The sequence below is a fragment of the Octodon degus genome, unplaced genomic scaffold, assembly GCF_000260255.1.
Source record: "Octodon degus isolate 3935 unplaced genomic scaffold, OctDeg1.0 scaffold00029, whole genome shotgun sequence".
Classification (NCBI taxonomy): Eukaryota; Metazoa; Chordata; class Mammalia; order Rodentia; family Octodontidae; genus Octodon; species Octodon degus.
In genome coordinates this window covers 3,365,853-3,385,301 of record NW_004524605.1, presented here as the reverse complement: position 1 = coordinate 3,385,301, position 19,449 = coordinate 3,365,853, and the positions used below count along the sequence as shown (strand labels likewise).

Genomic DNA, 19,449 nt, shown 5'->3' with positions numbered 1-19,449 from the left:
GAGGCATATGGTGCTGGGGATCGAACTCTAGTCCCTGCACTTGCCTAAGCAGACACATCTGCTGAGCTATCTTGCCGGCCTTTGTTTTTACTTTTTTTTTTTTGCAGAACCAGGGATTGAACACAGGCCCTTGCGCTAGCCAGGGAGGTGCTTATTTTACTGAGCCATCTCCTGGACCCCTGTTTTTACTCTTGATTCCTCCTGATAGCTTTCAGTATCCAACTGGCAAATATACTGTATTAATATGAATATGATTATTAATGACAAGGGTATGGATAGGGCTTTGGTACTACAAAGTCTGGAAGGGAAGGGCTTCTGAAGAGATTTGAATTCAGTCTTATATATCATGGGTGAATGTCTGGAAGATATGCAAAAGGGGAATCATTCCACGTGAACAGTGCAGGAGCTGTGCCAGAGAGCAGGCCAGGCACATTTGTAGAACAAGAAGCCAGTCTGTGATTCAGAGCATGTGTACCTGATGGAGGTGATGTTGCCCCTAAAGTGGCAAAACTTATTTTTTAAGGAGAGTGAAAAAAAATACAAATACAGTTTGTGATCCTCCAAAACACAAACCTATCTGACCAAATCTTATTTTTCAGTATTAATTAGATGTGAGTAGAAATTAGAGGGAAAATCTAGAAGTTTCTTTGGGAGAGGATGATTAAAAAAAAGTTGTAAGACTTTGATCTCTAGTTTATGGGATGTTCAGGGCAGGTGGTGAATGGAGTTGAATGGTAAATGGTGCAGCTGGGTGTACTAGCAGGATTGGATCATTTCAAGCATTTGGGCTCCACCTTGTTATTAAAGGATAACCAATGGAGGGTTTAAGGCCTGGAAGTAGAGGTAAGGAGATGCCATAGCTCAATGGTAAATGTTTTCCTAGCATAGGTTCAGTTTCTAGCATCACTAAATAACTAAAACCTGGAAATAAGATGTGGTTTCACGAGGATTACTCTGTGAACTTTGAAATGTATTTGGGAGTGGATGGAACCATAATAGAGGCAGAAAAGCTGATATAAGGGGGTGGGTAGGATGAACATAAAACGTTTTGTCTTAACTGGTATATGGTTCCATGCAAAAGCAAAACTATTAATGATTATATGTTGATATTGTGAAGTCCAGGAGCTATATTTTTAGCTAAAGAAAGAGATAAGATTCTGTACACAGTGGTAGCAGCATATGGGGTGGTAAAATAATGAAGAGGAGAGTGTCTCCTTATACCAGATTTGGGCCATAAAACACATATATTGCATACTTGAACTGTATACTTGTAAGGAATGAATTTTTTTTTTTTACTTTTTTTTTTTTTTTTTTTTTTTTTGTAAGGAATGAATTTTTACAAACATTTAACGTATTGTGCAGATCATGATATAGAATACAGATATAGAATATTATGACAATATAGAATATTACCAAAGAAAATTCCCTTTTCCCGTTCTAGTCAGTACCCTTTTTCAAAAGAAACTACTTTTCTGTTTCTGTCACCATAAATCTGTTCTTCCTGCTTTTGAACTTCATTTGAGTGTAATCGTGTGATTTTGGCAACCAAGAGGCTATGAAATTACTTTGCTATTTTGCATTTTACTTCAGGAATTTAAACCTTCTCTTTTTTTTTTTTTTTTGCGGGACCGGGGATTGAACTCAGGCCCTTGCGCTTGCCAGGCAAGCACTTATTCTACTGAGCCATCTCCCCGGCCCAAACCTTCTCTTTTGGAGCTTTCTTTGGTGTTACTTGCTTATCCTTTACATCCTAGATCACCGTTTTGCCTGCCCTTTTGTTACATCTTCCTCACTTTGTCCATAACTATTTTTGGAATAATTGCCTCAGCCTCAGAGGTAATTATTGTCCAAGATGCAATGGAGTAGCACCAGAACAAAATCTTCATCTTTGGTTTACTAGGAATAGGCTTGGATTTGGTACAAGAGTGTTAGATGATTTCTGAATGCTAGATGATGTTTAGGTTTCTGATTGGAGTAACTGTATATAACTACGTTATTACAGGTCAGAGTGTGGACAGGTTCTGTTTTGGAAAGGCTTTGAGACCCCTTACAAGGTATACAGATAAAGGTATTTAGTAAGCATTTGGAACTTCAGATCAAATCATTACTTGGGTATGAATTACTGTGAGGGTCTGTAATGTATGGATCATGGTTAGAATACCTAGGGTAAAAATGCCGAGTGAGAATAGAAGAGGGTCAAAGACACACCTTCTGTGTGCTCTTAATATTAAAAGGATGGGGTAATGAAAAGAAATTATTATAGCAGTAGGAAGAAAGAACGACTGTTAAAGGAAGACATTTCAGATAGAAGTCATGAATCGCAAAAGCCTGATTGTATGGAGAGTTAAAAAAAGTTAGGACTGATAAACTCTTTGTTTCTTGGATTTTTGTTTGTGTTATGTCATGTTTTGTTTTGTTTCAAGATAAGCTCTCACTGTGTAGTCCAGGCTGGCCTCAGACTCATGGAAACTCATGGCTATCCTTGTGTGTCAGTGTCCTCAGTGCTGTGATTACAAGCATGTACCATGTACCGTGATGCCTGGCTAATAAACTCTGGATTGCATCTGGGACAGTTATTTCAGTGAATTAAGAAAGAGCCTGAAGCTCATGCCTGAACTCTTAGCACTCTGGGAACTTCTGAGGGAGGAGGGTCATGAAAGTTTGAACTTTCAGACTGGAGAGATAGCTCAGTGGTACAAGTTTCTGCCTGGCAAGCGCAAGGTCCTGAGTTTGATCCCCAGTACAAAAAAAAAAAAAAAAAAAAGTTTGAGCACAGCATGAGCACTTAGTTTAGTAAGACCCTGTCTCAAAAAATGACTGGGGTCAGATCTTAGTGTAAAAGGTTCTACATTCAATCCCCAGTATTATAAAAAAAACCTTGTTACACTGAGTCACACAGAGAGAGTAAGACACAAGAAACTAAAGGCAACAAATGGACTGTTTATGAGTCTGCCTGTAATGGAATAAGGAAAGATGTTAGATCCCTCATAATTTTGGGGGGGGGATACTTCAGCCTTATCATCTTCACCTTCAAACACATACATATTTTATGTCTCTCATTAATAGCATTTTTGTGTGTGATAAACTACATGTAGGCAGTGGTCCTGTAAGACTATATTGCCTGCCTTTAAATATACTGTATGCTGATATAAGAACTGTGACAAAATTTCTAATGATGCATTTGTCAAAACTTGTCCCTGTTATGTGACAAAACTGAATTCATTGACACCATTTCTGAACGCTAAGGTATGTGTATTTCCGCCCTGAGTTATTACCCATGTTTGCCTTTAACCCGTAGGCCAGGCTTCACTCCTTGTGGAATGGAGCAGAAGCCTTGGAATTTGTAGAAAGTTCCACCAGTAATCCCAGGATGTGCACAGGTGAGAACCATTATCCATTGTGCAGCATTATTTCCTGCTTCTGTGCTTTGCGTAGGATGAGAACTCTGTGGTGAATTGTTATCAGGACCAAATTTTTTATGTGGACAAGCCAACTTCACAGTAGGGTCCATTGTTGACAATAAGTAATGATAGGCAAGTCACCTAATGTCTCTAAAAACTAACAATCTTTTTAGGATTATTGTATGGACTAAATGAGATAATATATTCAAAGTATTTAATAGCATGTCTTCAAAATGACATCCAGTAAATGACGGTCATATGTATTATTAGCGTGTAGTTTCTTAAGACATGCTCTAGCTTTGCAAATTCAGACTCCTCACTGAAATCTTCTTCCTATGCCTATCTGCGTAATTGTGCATCCTCCCTCAATTTTCCACCCTTCTGTGTTCCTAGAATACCACATAGCTTTTCCCATAGTGTTTACTGTACTGTTATTGTTCTGCTTTTGTCTTTGGCTGTAAGCTCCCGGAGGACAGCTCCTGTACTCTTACCTCCCATTGGCTATCATGTAGTATTTGTAGAGTAAATGATTTTAAAACTAAAAGTAATGTAGGAAATGCTGCCTCTTGGAATAATAATTTAAGTGTAATGATAAAAAGACTGATAAAGTTTGGTAAAAACTTCAAAGTTTGCCATTAGGTGTTTTTTTTTTAATAAAAGAAGGGTAAATTATTATCATAAATAAGCTGTTTTGGGGCCAGGGAGATGGCTCAGGAGAATAAGTGCTTGCCTGGCAAAGCGCAAGGGCCTGAGTTCAATCCCCGGTTCAAAAAAAAAAAAAAAAAAAAAAAAAAGACAAGGTCTCACTATGCAGCAGTTTCAGGCTAGCCTTGAGCTCACTTTGTACCTCAGGCTGGTCTCAAGCTGAGTGCATGTGCCTAGCTCATAGTTTGTTTTAGGGGCCGGGGAGATGGCTCAGTGGAATAAGCACTTGCCTGGCAAGCGCAAGGGCCTGAGTTCAATCCCCGGTTCTACCAAAAAAAAAAAAAAAAAAAAAAAAAAAAAAAAAAAAAAAAAAAAAAAAAAAAATAATAATAATAATAATAATAATAAATAAATAAATAAGCTGTTTTACCTGGCACCTCTTGAGAGGCAATTCAGATGGAGAAAAATCAGTTATACCTTGGATCAGAAACTTCTTTTCTATATGGTTTCAAAACAAATTGCTGGAAGGACAGGGTATGTAGCTCAGTGGTACAGGCTTGTTTAGCATGAACAAGGCCCCAGGTTCAATCCCTAGTACAGCAAAAACAAAGCAAACAACCTTGGAGAAAATATCACAGATAAATATTAGTTTTTAGTTTTTTATATTTTATCACCAAATCTCTTAAAATTTTTACTGGCTGAAAAGTTCATGACCAGATAGGTATTAATGTAATTACCTGCTCAAAGTCAGAATTTTTTTTTAAAGTAGCTAGCTTATTTTTGTTACCACAAGTTAAAGGGAGAGATATGAGAAAATGTAAAATTTAGTAATCTTATCTTCATTTCTTTTTTTTTTTTCCTGGCGGAACCGGGGATTGAACTCAGGCACTTGCGCTTGCCAGGGAAGCGCTTATTCCACTGAGCCATCTCCCTGACCCCTTATAATCATTTCTTAATCTGTTTTAGAATTTAGAATATGGTCTTTATGGGGGCTGGGGAGATAGCTCAGTAGAATAAGTGCTTGCCTGGCAAGCGCAAGGGCCTGAGTTCAATCCCCAGTTCCAAAAAAAAAAAAAAAAGAATGTGGTCTTTAACTGAACCCTCATAGAGGTTTTTTTTTCTGAACTGTCTAAAGAGCAGCATTGTACTTGGAGTCAATCTTGAGTGAGTCACTGTGCGTATCCCTGAGGGCAGCAGAACAAAGGTGCTGTTGTGTATATCTACAGCAGATGTACATTTACAGGGTTCCTCGGATAGAAGAACAACTTACTTATGCTTGTGGGGCTCTTTGACCTTCATATGTAAACCCAGCTGGATAGAAAGGTAATGTTAAATGGGGATAAGGTACCTTTGTTAGAGAACAGGCCTCATGTTGTACATGTATTGAAGATTTGAGAGAGAAGATAAGCCATTAAAATTTACCTTAACTAAGTACTATAATAATTATAAGTACCATGTGTTCAAGAGTTTGTAGATCAGGTGTGGTGGCACACCACTGTAATTCCAGCACTGGGGAGGATGAAGCAGGAGAATCACTGCAAGTTCAAGACCAACCTAGGCTGCAAAGTGAGCTCAGGGCCAGCCTGAGCTGCATAGTGAGACCCTGTCTCAAAAAGACACACACACATACACACACACTAGTTTGTAGAAGGGGGAGAAGAGTAATGAGTAGATAGGTACTATTCAAGTTGTTTTAGGAAAGGGAAACTCTGATTTGTGTTAGGATATCTAAAAATTCAGGTGAAGAGGAGAATGTGTATTTACTTTTTTAAAATTTTTTTGGTTGAACTCAGGCCCTTGCGCTTGCCAGGGAAGCACTTATTCTACTGAGCCAGCTCCCTAGCCCTGACTTTCCTTATTGCAGAGTCTGGATTTGTCTTTCAGCGAGAGCACCCTGATAGTAGTGTGAAGGATGTGCTACAGGGATCCAGACTAGAGGCCAAAAGGCTATATTGAGTTATTCAGAGACAAGCAGTCCTTAAGTGGCTGCAGTTGGGATGGTAAACAGATATTCAGAAAGTACGATTGAGAGGTTTTGACCAGGAAGATTGAAGTCAGCGCTGTCATCTAAACAGGGAGCCACTAAGGAATTTCACTTTGGATATATTATGCTTTAGATGCTGTTGAGTCAGCGAATTGAGAATGGTCAGTATCTAGTAGAACATTTAGTATGTAAGTTTACTAGAGAACTCTAAACTGAAGACACACACACACACACACACAGAGAAGAAGCAGCTTTGGATGTGGACAGTATTCATGTCTCCAGTGAAGAAGGGTACACACACACACACACAGAGCTATGGATGTGGACAGTAGTCTCCAGTAAAGAAGGACAGATGTCATATTTTTAGGAATATAAACTTCATAAACATTTAAGGAAGTAAGGAAAGAACTAAGAAGCCTGTAAAGGACACTTAGAAGAAACAGCCAGAGCAGAAGGGTAGTTATCTTTCTCAAAGCCCTCTACAAAAAAGTATTATTATTTTTTATAATTTTTATTCATTTTAATGAGAAAGATAAAATAGCAATGAAGTAGTTTCAGAACAGGTTAGTAGGGCGTTTACAATAACTAATACAATGCATGCAAAAAGGTATTATCCACATTTTGTATATTGGGAAGTGCAGTCATGTAGGTTAACTTGCTTAAGGTCATACAGCTACAATAAGGAGCAGTGGAATAACAATTCATACCTAGTCTGACTGATTTTAGAGATTGCTTATAGTCATTGTTGAGCCCAATTATAGAAAGGATAGGACTTTTAGGATGGGGAAGTGAATGAATGATGAATGTGTTTTCAGTCAGATGTTGCGGAAAGAATGTGAGGAGAATTTAAAAGTACATGGAGATTTCATAGTAAGTCTTGGACGACTTCACTGTGGGTAATCACAGTGGGATCAGGAATGTGTACTTGAGATCACTCTAAGTTTAGAAATAATGAAATGCTTGATTTTTTTTTATACACTGTAATTTTAGTGGTTAATAATTACAGTCCTGGGGCCTGAGAGATAGCTTGGTGATCTAAGCGCTTGCCTGGCAAGTGCAATGACCCAGGTTCAATCCCCCTGTACCACATGCCATGCCGGCCCCACGCTGAGTTGGCCAGTGAAACCAGGTGTGGTGGCACGGTGTGCGCCTGTAATCCCAGTGCTGGGGAGGTTGAGACAGAAGGATTACTACAAGTTTGAATTGTGTAGCAAGACCCTCTACCAAATAAATAAATAAAGCTTAAAAAAATTAGTAGAGTCCTGAGAGGTAAGCATTATTTTATTTTTTAAATGTATTAGGTACAGGGTCTCACTCAGCAGTAATGACCCTCCTGTTTTCAGCCTCCCCAGCACTGGGATTACATACCATCACAGTGGACTCAGTTGCTGGCTTAGTACCCCCCAGGGGTGGGACCAGGGATCGAATCCTGGTACCTGTGCTTGCTAAAGCAGGCGCTTAGTCTGCTGAGCTATCTTGCTAGCCCTAAGCATTATCACTTAGAACTTTTGTTCCTAAAAATTAAAATTTGAGGTATAATTTTTTAATGTTAAAGAGCTTTAAATTTAAGTGCAGTAAATAGTATATATTGATGTACAAACGTTCATGTTGTAAGAAATCTATATTTAATCATAGACAGTATTAGATTCTAATGCAGTGATGGCAAGAGGTTACCTTTCTAGACAGCATTGCTAGGGATGATTTGGGATGCACAAAGATCAGTATATGGGGTTGATTGGAATACATGGTGTCTTAGTTATTTTCTCTTGTTGTTGGGACAAAAATACCCTTCACCCAAAATTAAGTAAGGAAGAGTTTGTTTAGCTGACAGTGGAAGTTTCAGTCCATACTTGGCTGGTTCCATGGCAGAGAGGCACATGGCATAGAGCAGCCATTCATGGTTGTGGAAAACAGCAAAAAGCAAAGGGAGGAGCAGTGGCTCCCTCTCTCCTCATCTTATATTGTCATTCATATTACCCATTCCAGGGCGGATGTAGCACTCAAACCCACAGTCCCAGTATTAGATCATGATTTAATCACAAACTTTAGAAGTTGCCCCATTACTTCTTGAGGCTTTGGGGGGACAACTAGACATAAACCGTAACATATGATAAGAGATAACTAAAGAACACAGACATTTAAGTGAAGATTTGAAATTTTTTTTTAAATATTTATTTATTTTGTGTGTGTGTGTGTGGCCAGCACAGCCCACCAGGGGGCGGGGCTGGCTGGCATGTGGTGCTGGGGGATTGAACCGCGGTCCTTGTGCTTTGCTTAGCTTAGCTTGTTCTAAGTAGGTGCTTTAGACCACTGAGCCATCTCACCAGCCCCAAGATTTGAAATTTAAATAAAGCTAAAAATACCATCTGAAGGAATAAGCAAGAGATATTCCCCAGCTCCCATTTTTGTACTTGAAAAATTTTAATTACTGAAACATGTTGTTTACTATATACCTTTTACCCAGACTAGTGTTGTGCCAAATTGACTTTTTTGATATATACTTTATTTTATACTTTTTATTTTTTTTTACTTTGTTTAATCATTTGAAAGTACAATAATGACATTTCACTTGTCCAGTTATCTCCAAAATGTCTATTTCTAGTCCAGAACCTTGTTTTCATAGTTTCCCATAGCCTAGAGAGAGTACGGTACCTTTTTTTCCTTTCTTGAATGTAGTAGTTTTGAAGAGTCTGACCAATTATTGTATAGATTGTATAATAATCTGGATTCATGTGGTTATTTGCTCATGATTAAATTCAGGTTAAATAATTTATTGAGGAACTATGTAGGTGATATTCTTCTCGATTTTGGCCACTTCACATTTTGGACACGTACTGTGAATTAATAGGGATTGTAAATTTAATCACTTGTAATTTACAAATGATCTTTAGGATTATGTTTGGAGGATGTGTGAATATCTTAACAAATTCCACCTAGTAATGTTAGCATTTATCAATGATCCTTGCCTAAATTAATCATTATTTTGCTATTAGAAAAGTGATAACTTTGTGATTCTGTGTTTCTTCTACTGTTTTGTTTTGTTTGTGGTGCTAGAGACTGAACCCAAGGAATACTGAACTGCATCCCTAGCCTTTTAAAAATTTGAGACAGGTTTTATCTAAGTTATCCAGGGGGGCTTTGTTTGTTTTATTTTATTTTATTTTTTTTATTTTTTATTTTTTTTTGGTTCCTCGAATGCCTTCAGGGCACTATTGGCCAGCGGGAGAGGTGTGAGGTTCGAACTCCAGCAACCTGAGGCTGACAGCTTTGTGGAAGCAGCCACTTAAAGGCCTGAGCTAGGGCCAGGCCCCCGCTTTGTTTTAAACCTACTTTTTGTTTTGGTTTTTTTTGGGGGGGGTATATTTAGTAGAGGGTCTATAGGGTCTCACTACGTAGATTGGACTCACAATAATTCTCCTGTGTTCAGCCTCCGAAGAGCTGGGATTACTGGTGCATGCCACCACGCCCAGTCTTGCTCTGCCTCAGCAGGCGCTTTAGTCCACTGAGCTATCTGGCCAGTCCTTCTACTTGGTATTGATGTCTTCTACCACGTTTTTAATTTTGTTGTGTATTTTTCAGCTAAAGGATTTCTGTTAAAATTTTTAAAATTGCTTTCATTTTTGTGTTAAATTTGTCTGAATACTGATACATCTTTCTTTAAGCTGATTTGGTTTCCTTTGAAAAAGTGTTTTAGGGTTCAGAGTATACTTCAGTGGTAGAGTGCCTAACTTGCATGAAGCCCTAAGGTTCAATCCCCAACATCAAAAACACAAAAATGGAAAAAAAAAAAAAAATCAGTTGTTTGTCAGTATTCTTCTGTTTTCCTTATTCCCTGGTCAGGTTTCTTTATTTTGACTCTTAGGTGAAGTTTTCCTGAAAACTCTATCAGGGATCAAACTTGGGACCTTGCGCTTGCCAGGCAGGCATTTATGCTGCTGAGCTATCTCCCTGACCCTCCTGAAGCTCTTAATGCTCACTGGCATGTAGCATCGTCTAGGTATTGCAAGATTAAGTATTCCAGTCTTCCTAATCTATGTTTTTGCTTGTCTTTCCAAAAATTCTAAGCTGGTCACTTATTTTATCTAAACCTTTAATCATTTCCACTATCACTGGATGGAATCCAGGTTCACATTTGCTTGAAGTCAGCTATTAGCATGTTGTCACCAACATAATAGCTTTGGAGTGTTAGCTTTGTTTCAGTACTAGGGCCCAGGTCTGACTTGGAGAAACTGTTGGTGTGTGGGCTCTGAAAGAATCAAGAGAGTGCCTAGAAAGACTTTTCTGTTTCTACAAGCCTCTCCCGGGGCTGTAGTAGGCCCAGATGTTTACTCCATAGTTGAAGGTCTTCTCTGGAGCCTGTGGTCAACCATTATAAGGTATTCCCTGGATCTAGGCAGGTGACCTGAATGGACTCGCACCATGTTGGTCACATCTTTGGCTACTAGCACCACCCAATTTTGTAATATTCTGGGCCTGCAACCTGCCACAGCCAGCACAGCACACTGGGGTAGGATGAAGAGACACACTAATAGTGGCTGTCTATTACTGAGCCTCTTGGTCCAACCAACCACAGGAGATCCTAGCTGGAATAGAAATTTGGGTCCTGAGATTGGGACCTCCTGTTCTCTCTTGATGCTGGAGCTATTCCAGAGGCTTCATCTGCGGGCCGACCTAGGGATGGAGCCCACCTCGATCTGCCCAGCATTAGGTTTCATCAGCTCAACACTTCAAGTTCCAGAGCAAAATCTTGTGCTTACTACCCTGTCCTTACCCAGTGAATGAGTCTTTTTGCTTGAGATTGAGTTAGTGTTGGTGAGTCACACCTCAGTGTTGTAGCTTTAAAAGGCCTTCACAGTCGGTTGCATGGAGGGCCACAGCAGAACTGCCAGTGTTTCAGGCCAGAACTTGAGTCCTTTCCACTGAAACCATTGTGAAGCCCTGTCTATGAGCTGTGCATGGTTAATAGGTTGGTGGTAAAGATAGTCCCTTGGCTACCAAAGCTGATGCTAGAGATTTTCAAGTTGCGGTTAGTTTTCTACATAACCATTTTTTTTTAGAATTCTAATTTTCTTAGAATCACAGTAAACAGAATAAGGAAATAGATGTTTGGAAAGCAACACATTACTTGACACAGTCTAATCAAGGGGGTAAAAATCCCAGCCTGCTTGTGTAGAAATAAATGTTTAAAGAATTGTCAACTACACATATGTTTAGGCTACAAATATTAACTGCTTCACTTTACTTAGCAATGACATTGAAAAACCATGCAATAAATTTATTTATTTTTATTTTACATTATATGTATTTGGTACAGGGTCTCACTGCGCAGCTTGGACTTGTGATCCTCCTGTTTTTAGCCTCCCCAGCACTGGGATTACAGGTGTTCACCACCACACCCAGACTCAGTGGCCATATCATCGTGCCTGGGGATGAGGCTGGCATGGCATGTGGTACTGGGAATCGAACCCTGGTCCCTGAATAAATTTATAATGAGTGCTACAGATACAGATTTTTGTGAAGCATGTAAAAAGAGAGCTGCTCTGCTTTAGGATGGGAGAGGTCCTTCCACCTCAGTTTATACAAACTCATGCACAGAGATGACAGCTAAGAGAGGCTGGCTGATCTGCATTTGGAGGTACAGTCAAGCATTGGTTGACAGTGGGTATACGTTCTAAGAAATGCATTTTTGGCAGTTTGTGGTTGTTGGAACATCATAGAGAGGGTGCTTACACAAACCTAGACGGTATAGCTCAATCAGTTGATGTGGCCCCTGGAGGCAGTCGAGACGTAGGGTAAACTTGAGATGTATGAGGCTGCTGCCAGTGCAACATGGCGTGTTGTGTACAGTGAACTGTTTTTGTATGTAAGTAGGAATATACTTTTTTAAAAGTAGAAATATACTTTAACAATAAAAATATAGTATAACACATTTATCAATAATGGCTATTTATTATCATCATCAAGTATTAGGTACTGTAATTGTATGTGTTATACCTGTATAGCACTGGCAGCACAATAAGCTTTTTAAACTCCAGAATTATCACAGACACAGAAATAATGTATTACACATCATTATTACAGCTACAAGATCACTAGACAGGAAATTTATATATTTCTTTTTTCTTTTGTAGATGGCTCAGCCCACTCTGGGGACAGGGCTGGTAAGGCGTGTGGATTGAACCGTGGTCCCTAGGCTTGCCTAAGCAGGCACTTTAGACTGCTGAGCTATCTCGCCAGGTCCCTAGACAGGAAAGTTTCATCTCCATTATAGTCTAGGAATCCCCCATCACACAGTACGGCAGGTTGTTGATTGGAATATTGTTTTGGTCAGCTTATGACTATTCTGAATCATCACCACTCCTCAGCAATTTTTTTTTTTTTTTTTTTTTTTTGGTGGAACCCATTGTTTTATTTCTTATCCTAAACTGACTTATTCTAATACCCATGGGTAACTTCTGCAATGTTTTGTTGTTGCATTTGGAGTAATACATGTTACTTATCTGGAATGTTACAATATCACAGATTGTTTTCTTTCTTCCTTCTGATTTACCTTTTTCAGACTCGGTAAAGTAGGTTTCATGTTCCTTCTGTGTAAGTGTTTAGCACATCCTTGAATCTAAGGTGTGAATTTGTAACTGTGAAAAAGTAAAATGTCCAGTCTATCTCTGGAAGTTCTTTGCCCTACCCTCCTTTTCCCTCTGTTGTTGGTGGAAGGGCTAAGGGGCCTTTCTATGATATAGTTTATTGATCTTAGACACCAGAAGCCTAATTAGATGTTGCAGTACCTCAAGCTGCTCTCATAGGTAATTGGTCCTAAAGCTCAAGAAACCCTTTTCGAAGCTATACCAATCAGGATTCTCTAGAGGAATGAACCAGTAGAAAATATATGTATAATTATGGTGGGGGATTTATTAGTGAGGTCTGCAGAATTAGAGGTTGGAGAGTTCACCATGGCTATCTGTGCACTAGAGAACCATTAGGATCTATTAGCTTCTTGGCCAAGAGGCTACAAACAGCAGAATAAGAGGGATGCAAAACCTGTCCAAGGTTGAAGGACTGAAAGCTTACTGGAGAGTCCTCAGTGGGTGTGCATTGGAAAGCTGAAGAGACCAGAGACCAGAGACCAGTGTACAAGGAGGACAGCAGCAAAAGACACACTGCTCAAGATAGAGCTCTTCAAAATGGGCACATTTCCTCCTTTTTTTCCCCTTTTTCGTTCCATTGGGGCCTGTTGGTTGTGCCACCCACATGCAGGGTAGATCTTTCCTCCTCAGTTTGCTGCCCTTCATGTCAGTCATCCACATGTACACACAAACCTGTGATTTACTCATCTGCTGGGCATTTCTTGGTCCATTCAAGATGATGTGTCATGAGTAACATCACACAACCTAGCGCTGTAGAGTCAACACTTTTTTGCTATCTACTGCAAATGAAATACTAAATTACCTCCACTATGTGAAAGAAAATGTTTCCTTGCCCCTACAGCTGCCTTTTCTTCTGGGAGGTTCTGTTTTTTGTAAAGCCTTAGCATTTATGATGCTCTAGCCTGGTACAGGTTTTTCATCCTTTGTTGATAATATTAATATTAGCTCAAATTTAGTAATGATTGTGATTTACCAAACTTGTTACTTGTTTCCATTCTCCATTATAGTTACCAGACAGATGATCCAGAGTGAGATAGAGCCTGCCTGTATGTACACCGGTGTTTTGGGGACTTAATTTGAGCCCTTCTCAGATTTGAGGGTAGGGGCTGATTTGCCCTATATATTTCTATTTCTATGATAGAATAGAAACATTGCTTATTTTTATATTAGAAGCCAAACCACTGGATACAGATTGGAAGTTTTGAAGCTGCTTTGCCCCTATACTTGATTGAACAAAGAAATTGTAAATCATGGAAGCTAGATTTTCCCTAGTTTCCAAGAGATGGTGATGGTGCGATTCAGGATCAGTGAAGTTGTTGTTCTTCATATGCAACAAAACACGATTCTGGCTGATTTAAAGAAAGGGAATTTATTCATTTTTTTAAAAAATGAGTATGTGTTTACAGTTCACAATCTTGGGGGAATAAATATATGTACGTATTACAGCTTATTGTTTGTGGGTTTTTTATCCTCCTCCCTCTACCTCCCCCGTCCCTCTTGCAGTTCCCTATCCCATTTTTTATTCTTGTTATTATTAACCTTAGCTCATGTCATGGCATCTAATGTTTACATTCACTGGGGTCATTGGGCTCCTGAACATGGCAGATCTTTGTTCTGCTTGTTTCCTTGTGCCTTCCTCTTCACCCCTCTTCCATTTTCTGGTCCTCTACCCTATTGCAAGAGATCCATCCCCTTCTTTCCATTAGTTACCACTCTCTTTGTACTTTGTCTTACTCAGATGAGAAATGGCGTAAGTATTGAAGCTTGAATTTGTGTATCTGGTTTATTTTACTGAACATTGTACTTTTGACTTTTTTGAGACAGACTCTTGTTATATAGCTCAGGCTGATCTTGAGTTTACTACGTAGCCCAGACCAGCCTCATACCAGCATCTGTCCTCTTGCCTAGCCTCGTGAATGCTGAGATTATAGGCATGTACCACTATGTCCAAAAGAAAAAAAAAATTAAATATTTTGGGTAGCTACATAAGTGCTTGAATTTTTGGGGAAATAGACTTGGAGCTAAGCTAAGCTGTCATGATCCATGTTTCCTCCTATAGATTTGACAGTATTTTTGCTGTTAGCACTGCACAGGGTGTCCCACAGCTTACACTACTTGGTAGCTGTACTACACAATGCCTCTTTTGGGAGACGTTGCTGTTACCACTAGCTTTGAAGGATTCTGCATTTCTTGCTTTTGTTATCACTAGCTCTGATCCAAAAATCTAGCATTAATGACACTTGGATAGTTTGTTCATGCTTTAATTGTATGAGAGGTTGGAAAAAGAAATCTGCTGTGTTCAGCTTCCATAGTTGGAGATAGAATTCTACCATAAATAAAGGATAAGGTTTTCTCTAAAAAGCATTTCATTGATGGCTTGGCTTAATTGTTAGCTATTTTTGATCATATGTTTCAGGAGTTTGTTAAGTATGGTCTGAGGGCCAAATTAGCCTACTGCTATTGTTTTTTTTTTTTTTTTTAATTTATAAGAATACAATGGCACAGTTCACTTAACTATTGTCTGTGGCTGTTTGCATGCTACCAAGGTAGTGCCAAGTAGTACAAAACATATAGCCTATAAAACCTGTAATGTTCATTTTCTCACCCTTGTATAGTTTCTCAAGTCTGTTTTCAAATCCATGCTGTTACCATTATAGATGTTTTAGGGAACTGCATATTCTTTTGCGCAAATTAACCTTGTGGAATAAGGGCAGGTAACTGAGCAGATATTTGAAGAAGGGCTTTTAGAATCCTGTGATAAATTTTGTCAGTCTCTTTTTAGGCTGAACACTAAAGAACCATGTATGTACTTCAAACTTAAGAATTATATTTTCTCTCAGACATAAATAAATATTAAAAAATTAATTCCTAATTCTATGTCAGATATTCATGGATTTTCTCCATAGGAAATTGTATGATATAAATTTAGTTGAGAGTCTCAGAAAATTCTTGTGCTCATTAACACTGGCCTGCTTTTACCTGGAAGGTCAAGTTATTGCAGTTGTGATTCTGTTTCCCATATTATAACCTTTATATTTTAGAGTTGTCAGAACTTATTATTATTATTATTATTATTAGTAGTAGTAGTAGTAGTAGTAGTAGTAGTAGTTTTTTTTGTATTTCAGGGAAGGGTCTACAGGGTGTTCAGGGTCTCACTACTAGATTGAACTCATAATAATTCTCCTGTGTACAGCATCCCAAGAGCTGGGATTACAGGCACATGCCACCACACCCAGTCTTAGTTGCCCTCTCAATGTGCCCTGGGGGCAGGGCCAGCATGGCAGGCCCAGGGATCCGCAGAACTTGTTTAAAACAAAATCGTCTTCATGTCAAAAATTAGAATCTAATTTCTACAGGGTAGGCATTTTGTGTGTATTTGCTTCAGTTATAATGAATCCTCATTTAAAGGGTAGGACCTAGACAACTGTGTTTGTAGTATAGTCCTCTTGGTATCCTTGGATTTGATAGCAGGAATGTGGTTGATGCCAAAATCTGTGAATGCTCAAATCTTTGTACAGAACAGTGTAGTATTTGCTAATAACATTCCCATACACTTGAAATAGCTCTAGGTTACTCATAATACCTAATAAAATGTAAAGACCTATTATACTTTATTGTTAATAAAATAATGACAAGGAAGAAAGTATGTACACATCTAATGCTTTTTTTTTCTCAATATCTTTTTTTTTTTAAATTTTAGGGAAGGGTCTACAGGGTCTCACTACTAGATTGGACTCATAGTGATCTGCCTGTTTACAGCCTCCCAAGAACTGGGATTACAGGCACGTGCCACCACACCCAGTCTCAATTGCCATCTCAGTGTGCCCGGAGGGCATAGCTGACACGGCGGGCCCAGGGATCAAACCCTTGAACCCCTGCCCCCTGCACCTGCTTACTTGCACTTTAATCTGCTGAGCTATTTGGCTGGCCCCTGAATATCATTGAATAATTTCAGTTGACAATTGGTTGAATTCCCAAATGTGGAGCCCATGAGTATGAGGGACTGATTGTTTTGGAGGTCTCAGTTGATGTAACTGGGCAAGAAAAAGGACAATAAATGGGTGGATTTAAGGAAAGAATACTAATTACAGGTGATGGTACTGTATATATAATCCAAAAGAAGTTACTGTGTGAATTAAGTACATTTATTCGAAGGAATGTTAAGTTCAGATTTAATATGTAGAATCATTTTATGTCTGTAAACCACACCCCAAAACAAACCTACCTCAACATTTCAGGCCAGATGTGGCGGTACACAACTGTAGTTCCAGTGCTTGGGAGGCTGAGGCAGGAGGATCACTGAGTGCAGAGAGATATTTGCCTGTTTAATAAGTCCTGGTTAATTGGCAGTTAAATCTCTGTAATCATGATTTTTTGCTGATACTCTTGATGGTTCTCCATATTGTCTTATTAGCATACTGGAAAGCAAGTTGTCTTAGTTGCTTTTCTTTTTCTTGTTACCATCTGGTAATTGGCAAATTGCATTTCAGTGTGTGGGGGATAGGTGTTTGGGAGTGGTCTACATTATTATAAAGGCATTCCTTAAATTGAATTAAGGAAGTACATTTTATGAAAAGAATTTTAAACCTGTATTAATTATCGCATGCACGATGCTCTTTCTGTGAGGAATATGGACTGTTCTCACTTTCTCTTTCCGCTATTCCAGTCCTTTGGTTGAAGTCATACTAATGTCCTGGGGTTTTATAGTTTTCACCTAATTACCTGAGTGAGGGCTACAAAAAAGTTCTGTGGTTTCCCTTCTAATAGGAAAAACACAATATTTAAACATTTATGTATTATTTATTTCAACTTTATGGTCTCCAAGTGCATTCATTTATCTAGAAATGTCTCAGATTTATCCTTCTTTATGGCAGAGTAGTAGCCCATTATATATAAAACCCACATTTATTCATTGATGGGCATCTGGGCTGTTTGCAAAATTTGGCTATTGCTATTTGTGCTGTTTTCTTTTTTCTTTTTTTTTTTTCCTGTGTGTGTGTGTGTGTGTGTGTGCGTGCGCGCGCGCACAGGATCTCACTACATTGCCCACATTAGTAGTAATCCTCTTGATTTCTGCCTCCCAAGTGCTGGGATTCCAGGCGCGCGCACCACCGAGCCTGGACTCCATCCCGGGCTCAGCGCCCCTGGGGGCCGGGCTGGAGCAGCTTGCGTATTTGTGCTGTTGTAAGCATAGAAGTGCATGCAGTAGTATGATGCTTTTTATTCTTCCAAGAAGATACCTAGAAGGGGAATAGCTGTCTTGGGAAGTAGGGAAAAAATGTTCCAAGTGAGAAGGGGAATCAGAGAGAGAGAAGGGAAAGGAGGAAAACAAAAAAGAGAATGGAAGGAAAAAAATGAAAGCAAAGCTTTGTAAATGGGGAGGGGAGGAGGTTTTTAAGGGTGAGGAGGTGAATAGGGAAAAAATTAAGTTACAGTATGTACAAATTCCCTGTGGTTAATGTGATCAATATGTATGATGAATATGTACTATTAAAAAATAAAGTTTAAAAAGATTCTCTGATTCAGATTAGATAGTAGCTTTGCCCTACTAAACATGATTTTTGTTTAATCGTACATTATATTACCTTGAGTGTCTTTAGAAAGTTTTGTTTTTTGTTACTGGAAATTGAGCTTAAGGCCTTTGCTCTGAAGTTACATCCCCAGCCCTTTCAAATGATTTATTTGGAAATAGTCTCTATGTCAGCAAATTGCCTGGATGGGATTGAACTCATTTTCCTTTGCCTCCCAGGTAAAAAGAGATCTTTTCACGCAGTTATGTTTTTGTTTTTTTTTAAATAAAATTTTATTTATTTATTTTTTAATATTTATTTATTTCTTTATTTTGTGTGTGTGTGTGGCCAGCTCAGCCCACCAGGGGGCGGGGCTGGCTGGCATGTGGTGCTGGGGGATTGAACCGTGGTCCCTGGGCTTTGCTTAGCTTAGCTTGTTCTAAGTAGGTGCTTTAGACCACTGAGCCATCTCACCAGCCCAACACGCAGTTATGTTTTAAGAGAAATACTGAGTAATTGGGTCATCTAGAGGATGTCAGGCTGGGTTCTTAAAGATACGGAATGTCCAAAACTGAGACTATATAACCTGGAGGAAATTAAAAGACACTGTATCCATTTTGAAATATTTTACAGTCTCCTGAGTAGAAAACGTTGCATCTATTTGGTAATAGTGAGCTTGCAAAGGCCTGTAACCCCAGGTATTTGAGAGGACAAAGTGAGAGGGTCACAAGTTCAAGGCCAGCCTAAGCAACTCAGTGAGATTCTGCCTCAAAGTAAAATAAATTTTTAAAGAGTTGGGGATGCAGCTAAATGGTAGTGTGTTTTGGTTCAGTCCTCAGTCCCACAAAAAGAAAAAAAAGAAGAAAATAGGGAGAGAGAGAGTTTTTATGTTTTCTTATGCAATAACGAGTTTTTAGTTTCTGGTGTTGAGTAGAGGTCACTGATCATAGTGAAGAGCGCCTGTATGAGTGGAGGGAACTCAGCCTTACCCTTTCAAATCTTTTGTGATTCAGAGATTTATGGATTGGGGATTTAGCTCAGTGGTACATCACCTACCTGACAAGCCTGAGGTTCTGAGTTTGATTCCCAGTACCCACAAAAACATGCAAACAAATAAATGGTTGTATGCTTAAAAACAGAATTGTAAAGCAACATCATGTTTTGGGTTTTTTTTGCGGAACCGGGGATTGAACTCAGGCCCTTGCGCTTGCCAGGGAAGCGCTTATTCCACTGAGCCAGCTCCCCGGCCCCAACATCATGTTTTT

At 39.1% G+C, this 19,449-nt stretch overlaps 1 protein-coding gene across 8 annotated transcripts in view; it reads left to right on the top strand.

Annotated features, from left to right (window-relative positions):
* Positions 1-19,449, top strand: part of Rapgef6 (Rap guanine nucleotide exchange factor 6) — a 223,318-nt gene that overhangs the window by 8,609 nt on the left and 195,260 nt on the right. The window lies entirely within an intron of this gene.